General features: G+C 44.5%; 1 protein-coding gene across 4 annotated transcripts in view; it reads right to left on the bottom strand.

Annotated features, from left to right (window-relative positions):
• Positions 1 to 13,458, bottom strand: part of SCMH1 (Scm polycomb group protein homolog 1) — a 188,452-nt gene extending 174,994 nt beyond the window's left edge. For 2 of the 4 annotated variants that reach the window (XM_043574594.1, XM_043574578.1), the window contains exon 1: positions 13,274 to 13,458. The gene's annotated coding sequence lies outside the window, so the exon portion shown is untranslated. The remainder of the gene's footprint in view (positions 1 to 13,273) is intronic. The other 2 variants (XM_043574579.1, XM_043574581.1) reach the window with 2 other exon arrangements.
• Between the last annotated feature and the right edge of the window lie 451 nt (positions 13,459 to 13,909).

The raw sequence follows: 13,909 nt of genomic DNA on the forward strand, positions 1-13,909 counted from the left end.
ATTGAATATTTAACCTAATAGTCCTGGAACCTATGCACTGGAAGAAATCTTAGAGATCACCGACTGCACCCCCTTGCCTAAATCACAGAGTGGGGCGCAGACTGGGACTTGACTGGGAATCTCGACCACCAAGCCACAATTCTTTCCACAAACCATATGGTCTCTTTTACTTTCCTGTCTATGAAATATTGAAGACTGAAGTACTGATCTTTAGAATATCATCCATTTCTGGAAATCCACTAAATCAACAATATCCTTCGTTCTACCTTTATTAAAACCAGAAAATAAAGAAGAATAAACAAAACTGTCCATATTAATCCCAGTCAGCGTGTTAGAGAAACTATGATACAGACAGCAGAGGATTAAAATTTTCAATTGTGTTGATACATCAAATACTTAGGATCGATTTTCAATAGTCTCCCTGACTCCATCTTTTTCATTATTAAATGGAATTATAATTACTGGCACACAGAACTAGTAGAATCACTACTCTTCTGAGTTAGTCACATCTCTGTTATCTTGCTATCCCTTACTCTACCTTAGAGGACAATGCTGTATATATATATTTCATATATATATGCTGTATATATATATATATATATATATACACACACACATATATATTATATATATGCATATATATGCATATGTACATGTACTATATTATATATATGCTGTATGTATATATAATATATATATATAATATATATATATAATATATATATCTGTGTGTGTGTGTGTGTGTGAAGTGCTTATAGTGTAGTGAGTCGGTATAGCGTACTGGCCAAGAGCACAGACTCTGGACTTGGACTGCCAGAGTTCAAATCCTAGTTGCACCAGTCGTTAGCCCCATGACCTCGATCAGGTTACTAACTTTTATGTGCCTGTTTCCCCATCTGGGAGGATCACATGAGTTTATATGCATATTAAAATGCATAGTAAACACTATACAGATATTTGCTATTATGTTGTCCCTCTTCTTTTTTTTTTTAATTTTATTTTTTTAAAATTTACATCCAAATTAGTTAGCATACAGTGCAACAATGATTTCAGGAGTAGATTCCTTAGTGCCCCTTCCCCATTTAGCCCATCCCCCCTCCCACAACCCCTCCAGTCACCCTCTTTGTTCTCCATGTTTAAGAGTCTCTTCTGTTTTGTCCCCCTTCCTGTTTTTCTTTTTGCTTCCCTTCCTTTGTGTTCACCTGTTTTGTCTCTTGAAGTCCTCATATGAGTGAAGTCATACGATATTTATCTTTCTCTGACTAATTTCCCTTAGCATAATACCCTCCAGTTCCATCCACGTAGTTGCACATGTTGTCCCTCTTCTTAGTCTCCCCCTCCTTGCATTTCTTTGGCCTCCACATATTCCTCCTGAGGGATTTAATTCACTCCAAGGGGCTTGACTTCTATCTGGAAGGCCCTCTTTTTTCTCCTCTCTACCTAGTGAATTCCTTCTCAGCTTCTAAGATGCAGTTTCAATGCCATTCTCAATATCTGAAGACTTTCCACAGATCATCCTGCTCCTCCTGCCTCAGCACTCAGCTGTCCTTACCCTTGTGTTCCCACAGTCCTCTGAATGTATCCAAGTGAGAGCACAATTTACATTAGACTGAATGAGGTGGAGCCACTTGAAATTGCTCGTATTAGACCATTTAAGACCTATAAAAACAGCAATTTTACATGATTCATCATAATAACATCTCTTCATATTTCTGCTACTCCCTCCCTCCCTGCATTACACTCATAATGAGGGCTACATCTATTATTCTTTAAAAATACCCATATAGTATTTCAGATAGATACAAAGGTATAATAAGAATATACCACATAACCACATAACCATATAACCACAACCTAGTTGAAAAAGAGATCTACTAATACAGTAGTCTCCCTTAGCTGTGGGGAAGTGTTCTAAGACCCCCAGTGGATGCCTAAAACTGTGGATAGTACCAAACCCTATATATACTGTCTTTTCCTGTACATACATACCTATGATAAAGTTTAATTTAAAAATTAGGCACAAGAGATTAACAATAGTAACTAATAAAACAGAAAAATTATACTGTAATGACAGTTATGTGAGGGGCACCCAGGTGGCTCAGTCAGTTAAGCATCTGACTCTTGATTTCAGCTCAGGGCATGATCTCATGGTTCGTGAGTTGGAGCCCTGCATCAGGCTCTGCACTCTAAGTGCTGGATTCTTTCTCTTTCTCTCTCTGCCCCTCCCCCACTCACACTGTCTTTCTCCCTCTCTCTCTCTCAAAATAAATAAGTAAACTATAGAAAAGTTATGTGAATGTGGTCCCTTCCTCTCTCAAAATATCTTATTGTACTGCATTCACCCTTCTTTGCAGTGTGAGATGCTAAAATCCCTGTGTGATGAGATGAAGTGAGGAGCATGATGGAGGCATTGTGATAGAGCTTTAGGCTACTACTGACCTGACCATACATCCATCAGAAGGAGGGTCCTCAGTCAGCTTTCTGACTGTGGTTGACCATGGGTAACCAAAACAGGAGTTAAGGGAGGACTACTGTACGATGTAAGCTCCCCCGTGTGCTCTTCCCAGCATCCTTCCGGTCTTTTCTCCCTGCCCTGACATTCAGAGAAACCCACTATCCTTAATTTGATGTTTATTATAACCGTGCAATTGCTTAAACAATTATTGCTTAAGTATACTTCCCTAAATAATACATACATGTTAAATTTTATGTAAACGTGTTCTGTCACTTGCTTTATTCACTCAACCTTTTCTTTTTCAGATTCACTCAAGTTACTAGATAGTTCTAGTCCACGTTCATTATTGTATAGAATTCCATTAGATAAATGTACTGTAATATTTTCATTCTTTTATTGATAGACATTTGGAGTAGTTTGAAATTTTTGCTATAATAACGCATTAATTTTTTAAAAGATTTTTCTAAATGTTTACTTTTCAAAGAGTGAGCACAGGTGTGCACGTGTGCACATGAGTGGGGGAGGGACACAGAGAGAAGGAGACAGAATTCAAAGCAGGCTCCATGCTGTCAGCACAAAGCCGTACATGGGGCTCAAACCCACAAAACGTGAGATCATGACCTGGGCCAAAGTCGGACGCCCAGCTGACTGAGCCACCCAGGTGCCCCTTGCATGAATATTTTTGTGTATCTCTTCATGCATACATTGGAGAGTTTCTAAAGGGTACTGACCTAGGAGCAGAACTGTTGGACTACAGGTTATATGTACTTTAGTTTTACTAGACACTGACAAATTATTCTTTACCATGATTGTACAATTTCTATTCCCATCAAGAGTGTCCAAGAGTTCCCTTAACTCCACATCCTGACAATATTTGGTATTACCAGACTTCTTAATTTTTGCCAATCTAATAGGTATGAAAAGACATCTCATTAGAGCTTTAATTTGCCTTTAATTATTGGTCAATGGGTAATAAATATTTAGGTTGCCTCATTTATGCCTTGTCATTTTTCTATGAATTTGTCTTTTTCTAATCTATTTGTAGGAATCCTTTATTATTACAGATTGTGATATTTGGCTGATACATGTACCACATATATATTCTTTAACTCTGTGGCTTGTCTTTGCATTTTAAAAATTATGGCATTCTTTTTTGTCACTGCACATAGCACACTGTCTGGCAGTTAGTAGACATAATTAAATATTTGTTGAATGAATGAATGAAAAACTGAACAAATACACATAAAGAAATTAGACATTTTTAAACTCCTGCATTCCCTTCATTTGGAATTATGACTCTCTATGCCTATTAGTCTTTATAAACTTTTATACTACCAAATTCACCTTTAAAATTCATTTATTTTTATTTTTTAATATTTATTTATTTTTGAGAGAGAGAGAGAGAGAGAGAGAGAGAGCGAGCTTGAGCAGGGGAGAGGCAGAGAGAGAGGGAGACACAGAATCTGAGGCAGGCTCCAGGCTCTGAACTGTCAGCACAGAGCCCGACGTAGGGCTTGAACTCCCGAACTGTGAGATCATGACCTGAGCCCAAGTCAAACGCTTAAGTGACTGAGTCACCCAGGTGCCCAAAAAATTCATTTATTTTTTAAAAAATTTAATCTGGTTTGAAGAGTTTCTGGCAGTCTCTCGAAGTTAACTGTGGAGATAAGACAGAACACCAAAAAAATCAAGGTTGGGAGTCTAATATTCTAAATCATCTAAGACAAATGGTTGTCTGCTCTCTTGTTAAATATCTCCAAGAACAAGTATACTGGCTCTCATGTTTTCTATTATACTTTACAAGACATAATAACAAAAATAGCCTTTATTTCCATCATGTTTGAATGCCCCTGAGGAAAGTCTACATAAGCATGAGTGTAAAGCAATTATAATAAATAACAAAACACTTGGAAATATGCTATAATATGCCAATGAGCAATAGACATAGCAATTAAAATGAATATACAATATGCATATGCTTTCATTTTAAAAGCTAACAACTGTAACATTTACAACAAATCAGAGGAAAAAAATAAGACAGAAGCCTTTATATGTTTCAAAGTATACAGAAATTAATACATGATTACTTGCAACAGAAACAGCAGGAAGTTCAGACAGCACAGGGTCTTAAAAAGGAGGTCACAGGAGGGAATGAATCATTCTGGACAAAGCACAAAATGTGGAGTAAGAAGACCTGGTTCCGAGTTGTTGTTCTGACATTTATTAGCCGTTTGATATCGGGTACATCATTTATTCCACCTGCACCTCAGTTCCTTATCAGTCATGGAGTGTATAATGACCTGGCATCCTACCTCATGGGTAGGATGTTTCAAATTAAATAAGAAAATGTATGTGGCATCCTTCAATAATACCCAACTATAATTATATATTCTTTCTCACCTTCCCATCGCCCCAGTGTCATTTACATCATCCCTGAAACTCTGAGGCAGAACTAGATACAAAGTCCTCTGGAATGGTTATTGTATTTGTTTGCTGGGCTGCCATAACAAAGACCAACCACAGACTGGGTGGCTGAAACAACAGAAATGTGTTTCCTCACAGTTACACAGGCTAGAAGTTCAAGATCAAGGTGTCAACAGGGTTGATTTCTTCCGAGGCGTCTCGCCCAGGCTTATATAGATGGCTGTTTTCTCCCTCTCTTCATATGGTCTTTCCTTCGTAGGTGTCCTAACCTCTTCTTATACTATGACACAAGTCATATTGGATGAGGGCCCATCCATATGACCTCATTCTAGCTTAATTACCTCTTTAAAGGCCCTATCTCCAAATGGGAGATACTGAAATATTCTGAAATACTGGAGGTTAGGACTTCAACATACCAATTTTGAGGGCAGGCAAGAGACATAATTCAGCCCTTAGCAATATATAGCAACCCTACCATACTGCACCTACCACTGCTATAGCACTTACTACACTGTAATATAATTATCACTAGTGTCTTCACTAGCAGGCTACAAATGCCTACACAGCACTGAATATCTCCTATTAATCTGTATCTTCCAAGTGTCTAACAGAGTATATGTTCAATACAATGCTCCAACAAACTGCTAACTGAGCCTATGACACTTTTTGTCAAAGAACAATTAAAACCATCCTACAAGAATTTTGGTTTTAATGAAGTGTGTAATATTCCAAGGGTTTAAGAGAAAGGACAAAATTTTCACTTTTAGCTTTCCAAAAGCAATTCTGTTCCCAGATTCTCATCCTTTCCATCTCAGCCTCTACTCTCTTAACTGAACCCCCCGGGCACCCTCAGCCTCTACTCCCAAATCACCTATGTCGAGCTTTCCTTAAGCAATGAACCTGGAGATTTTTACAAGACCACCCCAGAAGTCAGTGACCTCTCCTTCCACCTCTGAATTTCTGGAGTTTTTAGAGTTATGTATACGAATTAGTTAAGTACGTGTCTTACCTTCCCCTCATAAACAGTGAGCTCCCTGAGAGAAACAACTATGCCTTAAATATTTCTAAGTGATCAACAATAACTACTGAATAAACAGAAATTTCTCTAAACCAGAATCACTCGTGAGGAAAACAAGTTTTCTTAAATGAAGAAGGAGGGGCAGGAAAAGTGGCAAGGATGTTAGGTTCAATTTGGGACACGCTGACTTTATTTTAAGAAATATCTCTTGGGGAGCCTGGGTGGCTCAGTCAGTTAAGCATCCGACTCCTGATTTCGGCTCAGGTCATGATCTCACAGTGGTGAGATTGAGCCCTGCCTAAGATTCTCTCTCTCCCTCTTCCTCTGCCCTCCCAGGATCACTCTTGTGCATGCATGCTCTCTCTCTCTCTCTCTCTCTCTCTCTCTCTCAAACAAACAAAACAAAACAAAACAAAACAAAACTCAAGACAACTTTTTATTAGGTCCGTTTCAATTTCAGAAGGTTTTCACACGGCACGCTAGGACCTATGGTGATGGGCCATATTGACTTTAAAGCAGATATGATACATAACTGTTTGTGAAGCTGACTACAGGGAGCTAAGTACACAGCTCTAACACTCAGTGGAGATTATCTTGACTACAGATAGAAATTTGAGTCATGAGCTGACAGTCATTACCGTAAGCCAAGTGAGTGGCTGAGATTGCTAAGGGAATGTACAGAAGAAGGCTTAGGACCAAAGACAGGCAAGAGAAGGGAGGTTCTCATCCAAAAAACACTTGGGGTAAAGTGGCCAAGGAGGAACTAACACACTGACAGGCACCACAGCCAAAGGGGGAAAAGAAAGTTTTGAGAAGAGGGGATAATCATAAATGTGAAATGCTGCTGCTGAGGCCTTAAAATTGCCTGCCTCCCCCTGTTGTTACCAATAAGGACAAGGCTGGTGACCCCGCTCAGAGCAGTTCAGAGACTCTGTAAGATCTGGGCAAATTTCTAAAACTTTAAGTCTGTTTCCTTTATTGCAAAATAAGGAGGCTTATCCCCTCATGAGTCTTTTGAAGATTAAATAAGTAGCAATAATAACAAAAGGAACACATGAATGTAACATATATAGCATTGCTACAATGTGCTAGTCACTGTGCAGGGCTCTTTCATATAGATTACCTCACCTAAAATCACAAAAATCTTAAGGTATTATAGTACTTAATAGCTACCATTAGCCTCATCTTCAGGTAAGGAAACTGAAGCTTATTCAGCGATGGAGACTAAAACCAGAATGCAACGAAGAGGTAAGAGTGAGAAAGTTTACATATTAAATGTATACAACTTAACAAGTTCGAGTAAAGGAGATAGGTAGGAGACTAGGTGGTGCCTGGAGGGAGACATGCATTTAAGATTTTATTTACAAGATTTACTTCAAGATGGGAGATTTCTAAGCAGATTTAAATAAAAGAAAAGGAGTCAGAAGAGAGAAAGAGGTTGACAAGAGTCAGAGATTTAGTCTTGAGAAAGAGGAGGAAGCAAGAAAATACAGATAGGATTTTGAGAAACATGTGACATAAGACCTCATGAAGACTAAGGCAAAGAAATGACTAGGTACTCAGGGCACAACGGCAGCGATCTGCAGAGAAGCGTGTGATCTCCAGCAGGGCTCTGGGCTACGACTGCCAAAAGAGAGGTCTGATCCAACGACGTTCGAGATTTTGCCCAGACAAGGGCAGAAGAACAGCAGAGCAAGGGAATGGAGGAGGACGGCAAGAAAGCAAACCGAATAAATGGCAGACTAAGAAAATAAATCATCCTTCCTGGATAGGGAAGGACGTGAAGGCAGGCTTCAAAGAGATCAAACAACAGAGCTGTCGAAGGTCAAGTCGGAGACATTTTGAATAAAGCTGCAAGTCTTCGTTTATAATTGCAGAGGCAGGCCATCTCGGGGTGATAACAAGGTCCATGGTGTGACTATGGGAGTTGATAAGCTAAAAGGATGATCGCTTGAGTTGAAGGCGCAATTGTTCGGGGAAACAATCATCTGTGTGAAAACTGCAGTTACTCAGGGTGAGGATGGAAATCGAGGTGGAAAGGAAGACCGTACACGTCAGGTCCTAAATGATGGAGAAGATCTATACACAAGAAGACAAGAGTAGCCCTTGTACCACAGAGCACAGCGATTTCAAGAAGATGGACAAAACAGTGGTGCACAGAAAACTACAAACATCCTTATCTTCCTCGTTGTGCACAGGGCGTGGGAGAATGCGCTGCACCCATTCAAAAGAACTACAGAGCAGACAACTATAGGTGCTCTCCGTGACACACACACAAATCTAGTAAAATGGTTAGCAGGGTAGGAAACAGGGGTTTCAGAGAGCCTATGGAAAGGTATGAGGGAACAAACAAGCAGGGTTGGGAGACAGGAGGAGGAAGCTGAGTCAGCACAGGAAAAGCAGTTTGGAAGACAGTGACTGGAGAAGGCAGGACAAAGATAACAGATGATAAGACTAGCTGCTTTATGTGGCCATAAGGTTATCAAAATAATTAGCTCTAGCAGTTCCTGCTGGCTAGGGAGTTAGCACTAAGGCCTTGGCAACGGTGTGAGGGGAGGGACAACATCGGAGGGACAGTTATACAACTGACATTATGCAAAGTGCTTTACACTTACTATCTTAGTTAAACCTACACCTAACAAAAATGAGGGAACTGAGGACCAGAGAGGTAAAGTGACGAGCCCAGGATTGTATAATTAATAACTGGTGACATTTAGTATAGAAAAGACAAAACTTAAAATCGGAGCATCCCTAGTCACTTTCTATAAGATCACCTATGTTTCTTAACTCCACTAAGCCTATCTGCCAAACAAGGCTATTGCAGAGATCAAACTACAACTATAAATCTATAACTAAAACTGGCCTATGTAGGAACTTGTTTCCAAATGTGGAATTTCTTACTTGGTTTACTTCAAACAAAAATCCAAAGTTTCTGAAACTACAAATTTTATAGACAGGAAACTGAGGTGGGGAGAGAGCATGTACAAGCTATGGCTCCCTAGTCTACCTAGAATCAAGTCCAAACTCCATAGTTCCAGGTCTTTTTTTTTTTTTTCCATTAAAAATTTTTAAGTTTATTAAAAAAATTTTTTTTTCAACGTTTATTTATTTTTGGGACAGAGAGAGACAGAGCATGAACGGGGGAGGGGCAGAGAGAGAGGGAGACACAGAATCGGAAACAGGCTCCAGGCTCCGAGCCATCAGCCCAGAGCCCGACGCGGGGCTCGAACTCACAGACCGCGAGATCGTGACCTGGCTGAAGTCGGACGCTTAACCGACTGCGCCACCCAGGCGCCCCTCAAAATTTTTAAGTTTATTTATTTATCTATTTTGAGAGAGAGACAGAGAGTGAGCAGGGGAGGGGCAGAGAGAGAGGGAGAGAGAGAATCCCAAGCAGACTCTGCTCTGTCAGCAGAGCTGGACACAGCTCGAATCCACCAACAGTGAGATCATGACCTGAGCCAAAACCAAGAGTCCGATGCTTAACTGACTGAGACACCCAGGTGCCCCCCCCCCCCATAGTTCCAGGTCTTTAATACTATGGCCCCAGGCCATCTCTCCAGCCATATGGCTCACTTCTGACTTACACAATACTCAAACCTGTGGCAACTAATTTTTTTTTTTTTTGGTGGTTTAACAAAAGTTTATTTGTCATTCCTATGAAGTCCATCCAGAACAGCTGCACTCCATGTGGGGGGCTCAGTATTCCAGACAACTTTGAGTTTCTGGCCCCTGTTTCTGTATGGGCTTCCATGGCTGAGGCAGGAAGAGAACTATAGTCTTGCACCAAAAAAAAAAAAAAAAAAAAAAAAAAGGCTTCAGCCCAGCAACTATCAATTTTTAACAAACATACCTTACACTTTCCCCTCTTTGTATCTCCACCTAAATTATTTAATCTACTGAAATCTGTTCACCAAGGCCCAAATGAAATTTATTTTGAATGTGAAGCCTAACCTTGTTTCCAAATTCTGAGAAATGATGGTTCTCTCCTCTGAACTCCTGTATCCCTTGGCTTTCTCTTAGAGTACGTATTGCCTCATAATTTAGGTAAACCTGAAAAAAGGTCAGCATGCAGGGCTTAAGTCCCTTAAAGGTAGCTGAAAGAGAACTAACGATTCCTTTGCATCTAGGAAGCACCAATTGCTTTTCTAGTGATTTTATACACATAATTCCATGTAATCTTTGTGACACCCTATGACGTAGGAATGTTATTTGTTTACAGGTAAGGACACTGAAAGTCACAGAGGCCAGACAATTTGCTTACAGTCCTAAGGTTAGCAAGTGACGGAGCCTAGATTTGAACCCTGGTCTTTCTAACTCAGAATGTAGGCTCTTCCCAGAAACCATGGGTGCAGCCTCGCTGCTTTATCTGTCTCCTCTCCGCCTACTAATCACCAGCGGGGAACCCTCCTCTATTGCTCTTTGTCATTAAGCATCAGCAGAAAAGATTTGATATAGGGTACTTGCCCTCCTGCTTTCCAAGACTAAGAACACACTCTTCAGAACAAAAAGAATATGAGTCCTGAATAAAGCTGGAGAGTTCAGAACCCTGCTCCCAAGAAGGAAAAGTAAAAAACCACTACTTTTCCACTCTCTGTTTAAAACCTCCTCCTCCTTTGAGGTGTCCACCATCTGGCTACATCACTTTCTACCCCTCCTCCTCATCTGTCATCTGCCACCCTCCCGATTAATCCCCTCTATTCACTGCACCTGGGTCACATCCTCTCCTGCCCACACCCCAGCATCCTAAATCACTTCATTCTCGACACAGATGACCCATCCAATACAACAGCCTCGCAGCTCCTGTCACACTCCGCTTCGCTGACCTTCAGCTCTAGTGTACCTCAGATACCCACAGAGAGACCTAGCTGTCACCTAGAGGAGCTCCACATCAGACAAGTTAACACCAATATTCCACTTTCGGACCACAACCTCCCTTTTTTCTAGTTTACTTCTACCACGTTTGTTCATTGATTTAACTCAAGCTACTGAAAAATCTTCAAGTCCAAAACCAAACTTATCATCCATTGTTTCCTGTCTCGGTTAATGGCACCACCATTCCCCGAGTCACACACCCACCTTGGGGCAGCCACAGCATCATCCAACCCTCTCACCTTTTATTCTGACCTATTTGGACATCTAATTTACCAGCCCCACAGGAACTGAAAATGTATCTTATTCGTCTTTGTAACAGTGCATACCAAAGTGCCTGATACATAGTAGATACACAGGCTTAAAGTTTGGAACTTGAGTTTAAATTTGCCGCGGGATAGTCACACCAGTTCCTTCTCACAGAGTTTTCAGTATTCCCTACCATTAACTTCAAGTTCTTTGAAGGGAAGGGACCAGAGCCGTTCCTGAGCCTGTACAGTTCTACAAAGAACGGCCCTATACAAATTTTTACCCAACTTACATAAAAGGGAAATAGCATGTGCACAAACAAACCAGAAGTCAAAACTTGACAAGTGTGCTACAAACTTCAAAACCACTGACCAATTTAAAAAATAAAGACATAAGAACAAAGATAACCAATTCTGACTGCTGGTACGTGCTTGTCTATGTTCTAAAAACAGTGAAACTTTGGTTAGAATTGGAACAGGGTCCCAGATACAAGAGCTTGGCATTTTATCCACAAGGCCATAGTATCTCTGCTGGACTTGAAAAGCTTCTAACCTGCAGGGTTGCTTTGGGTTATTTAGGACATTGGTAACAGGCACTTTTGAAAAACTTAACCCCCACATACCAAGGCTAAGTGATGAAAAAGCTGGCAAAAAAATAATGCTGGTAAGTGAACAACAAAAAATGTTCTTTTTCATAGTAATTTTGGGCCTTCTGGCAGTTAGACACAGAGCAAAGAGTTCAATGTAATAAGCATTTCCCTCTCCAACTAAATATTAAATTGCAGTCTAGCCCCAAATTAGGTCTCAGTCCGTTTTCAGAGTAGAAATAATAAGCTTTCCTCTTTGCATAGTGCATTGCCACACTTTGATATATATCAACTCAGCTGATAAAGTGTTTATAGACTTTTTTTTTTAATGAGAGGAAATCTAAACGTTTTCACAAAATAGGATCTCTTTTAGGTCGTTTGAACACAGTACTGGACTGTTGTTTTGTTTTGTTTTGTTTTTTAAGTTCAAAACGCAGCACAGAAATGAGGAAGGTAATACTTTTTATTTAAGCAGGTCAATCCTTGAAGCCAAGGCATCTTCTTGGAGAAACTTAACAGGTTTTGTGTCCTCATACTAAGAAGCTCTCTCCTTTAAAAAGGATATGGGCCAGCTCTTTCAGAGAAGGGATCAGAGAACCTCAGTGTACGAGAAACAACTGAAGGAACTAAAACAAGCGACGAGAAGACGAGCCTCCGAGGAAGGACTACTATCTTCTGATCACTCAACAGCTGCCCATAAGGGAGAAGAACGAGGAAGAATGGGAGGCAGCGATTTCTTTCAACAACAACAACAACAACAAAAAAAAAAAAAAAAAAAAAAAATTCTAAAAAGCAAAGCCGTCCAGGAACGGAATGGGGAGAAACGGGGTTTGCCATCACTGGAGGAGATGGCCAAACGATCAGGGTGGATTTAGGGATTTTCAAAGGGACTTCGGCATCCGACGGGAGAAAGGAGCCCTAGAAGACTTTCAAATTCCCTTCCAGCCTGGAGGTGTTCCGGGGCCCACCCGTCCCCCGGAAACCCCTCGCGCCCGTCCCGGGGCCGGCGTCCCAGCCCGCCCGGCCGCCGGCCCTCCGCGGTGCCCCGCGGCTCCGAGGTTCGAAGCCGGCTTTCCCCGCCCGCTTCCGGCGGCCCACGTGAGCGGTCCCGGCGCAGCTCCGGCCGCCCCGCCGGAGCCAGCCCGAGCGCCGCGGCTGACAGCTCGGGCCCGCGCACGCCCGCCGCCCAGGGTCCGAGCCGGCCCCGACCCCCTGGCATCCCCCCGCTCTCGCGGCCGAGCGGAGCCTCTGACCCGCCGCCGCGCACTGACAGCACCCCCCGGCCCTCCCCCCGCCCCCCGCGACCCCGCCGGCCCGGACAGAGCGGCCGCCGCTCGGATCCTCCAGACGTGTCCCCGTCCTACGGCGTCAGGCCCGCGGCCGGTCACCGGGCCCCGCCCGGCCGGCCGCCCAGGCGCAGCGGGCCGCCGGGGCCGCGGGGGGCCGGGCTGACACGGCCGCGAAGGGCCGCGGCCGCGCTCGGACCGCAGACAGGCCCCCGGCCCGACAGCCAGCAGCCGGCCGGCCGGCCGGCGGGCCCCGAGGGGCGGGGGCGGCGGCCGGACAGGTCCCGCCGCCGCCTCCTCGCCGGGGGCGGCCCCCGCCGGCCCAGGCCCCCGAGGGCGCGCGGACTGGCCCGGGGAGCGGAGGCGGCGGCCGAGGCGCTTACCTGCGGGCGCAGCGGCGGCGCGGGGCGGCTCACTCCCTTCCCGCCGCCATGTTTCCGCTGCGCAGGGAGCCCGAGCCGACGCGCGAAGGGGGCGGGCGGGCGGGCCGGCGGGCTGGCGGCGGGGGGCTCGACCGCAGCGGCGGCTGCGGCGACGACGGCGGCGGCGGCGGCGGCGGCGGCTCCCCGGCCCCGCCCCCCGCTTCCGCCCCTCCCCTCCCGTCGCGGGGTGGCGCGCGCCGCGGCTGTTGGGCCCGCGCGCGGGGGGCGGGGCGGCGCTGCGCGGGGAGGGCGCCACCGAGCGGCCCGGCCCCGCTAGTCCCGGCCGCCTCCCGCCCTCCGCCCGGGGGCCCGGCCCGCGCCGGGCCCGTCTCTCCGCGCCGCATCTCCCGGACGGGTAAACTGAGGCCCGGCGAAGGCTGCGTGCTCGGGTTCGAGTCCTTCCGCCGCCGGTCACCCGCTCCGAGGCGGCGCAGGCGCCCGTGGGCGGCACGGTGGGCCCAAGAGCCGCCAGGTCTCGTCCCCGAAGCCCTGCTGACGCAGGGCGCCGCCTCTGGCGCAGAGGAGGCGCCCGGGGCTCGAGTCCCGGCCCTGCTGCTGACCAGCTGTGTGATGGATGACCTTGAGCGAGTGACCTCG

This window comes from Prionailurus bengalensis, chromosome C1 (genome assembly GCF_016509475.1).
Source record: "Prionailurus bengalensis isolate Pbe53 chromosome C1, Fcat_Pben_1.1_paternal_pri, whole genome shotgun sequence".
In the NCBI taxonomy this organism is placed as follows: domain Eukaryota; kingdom Metazoa; phylum Chordata; class Mammalia; order Carnivora; family Felidae; genus Prionailurus; species Prionailurus bengalensis.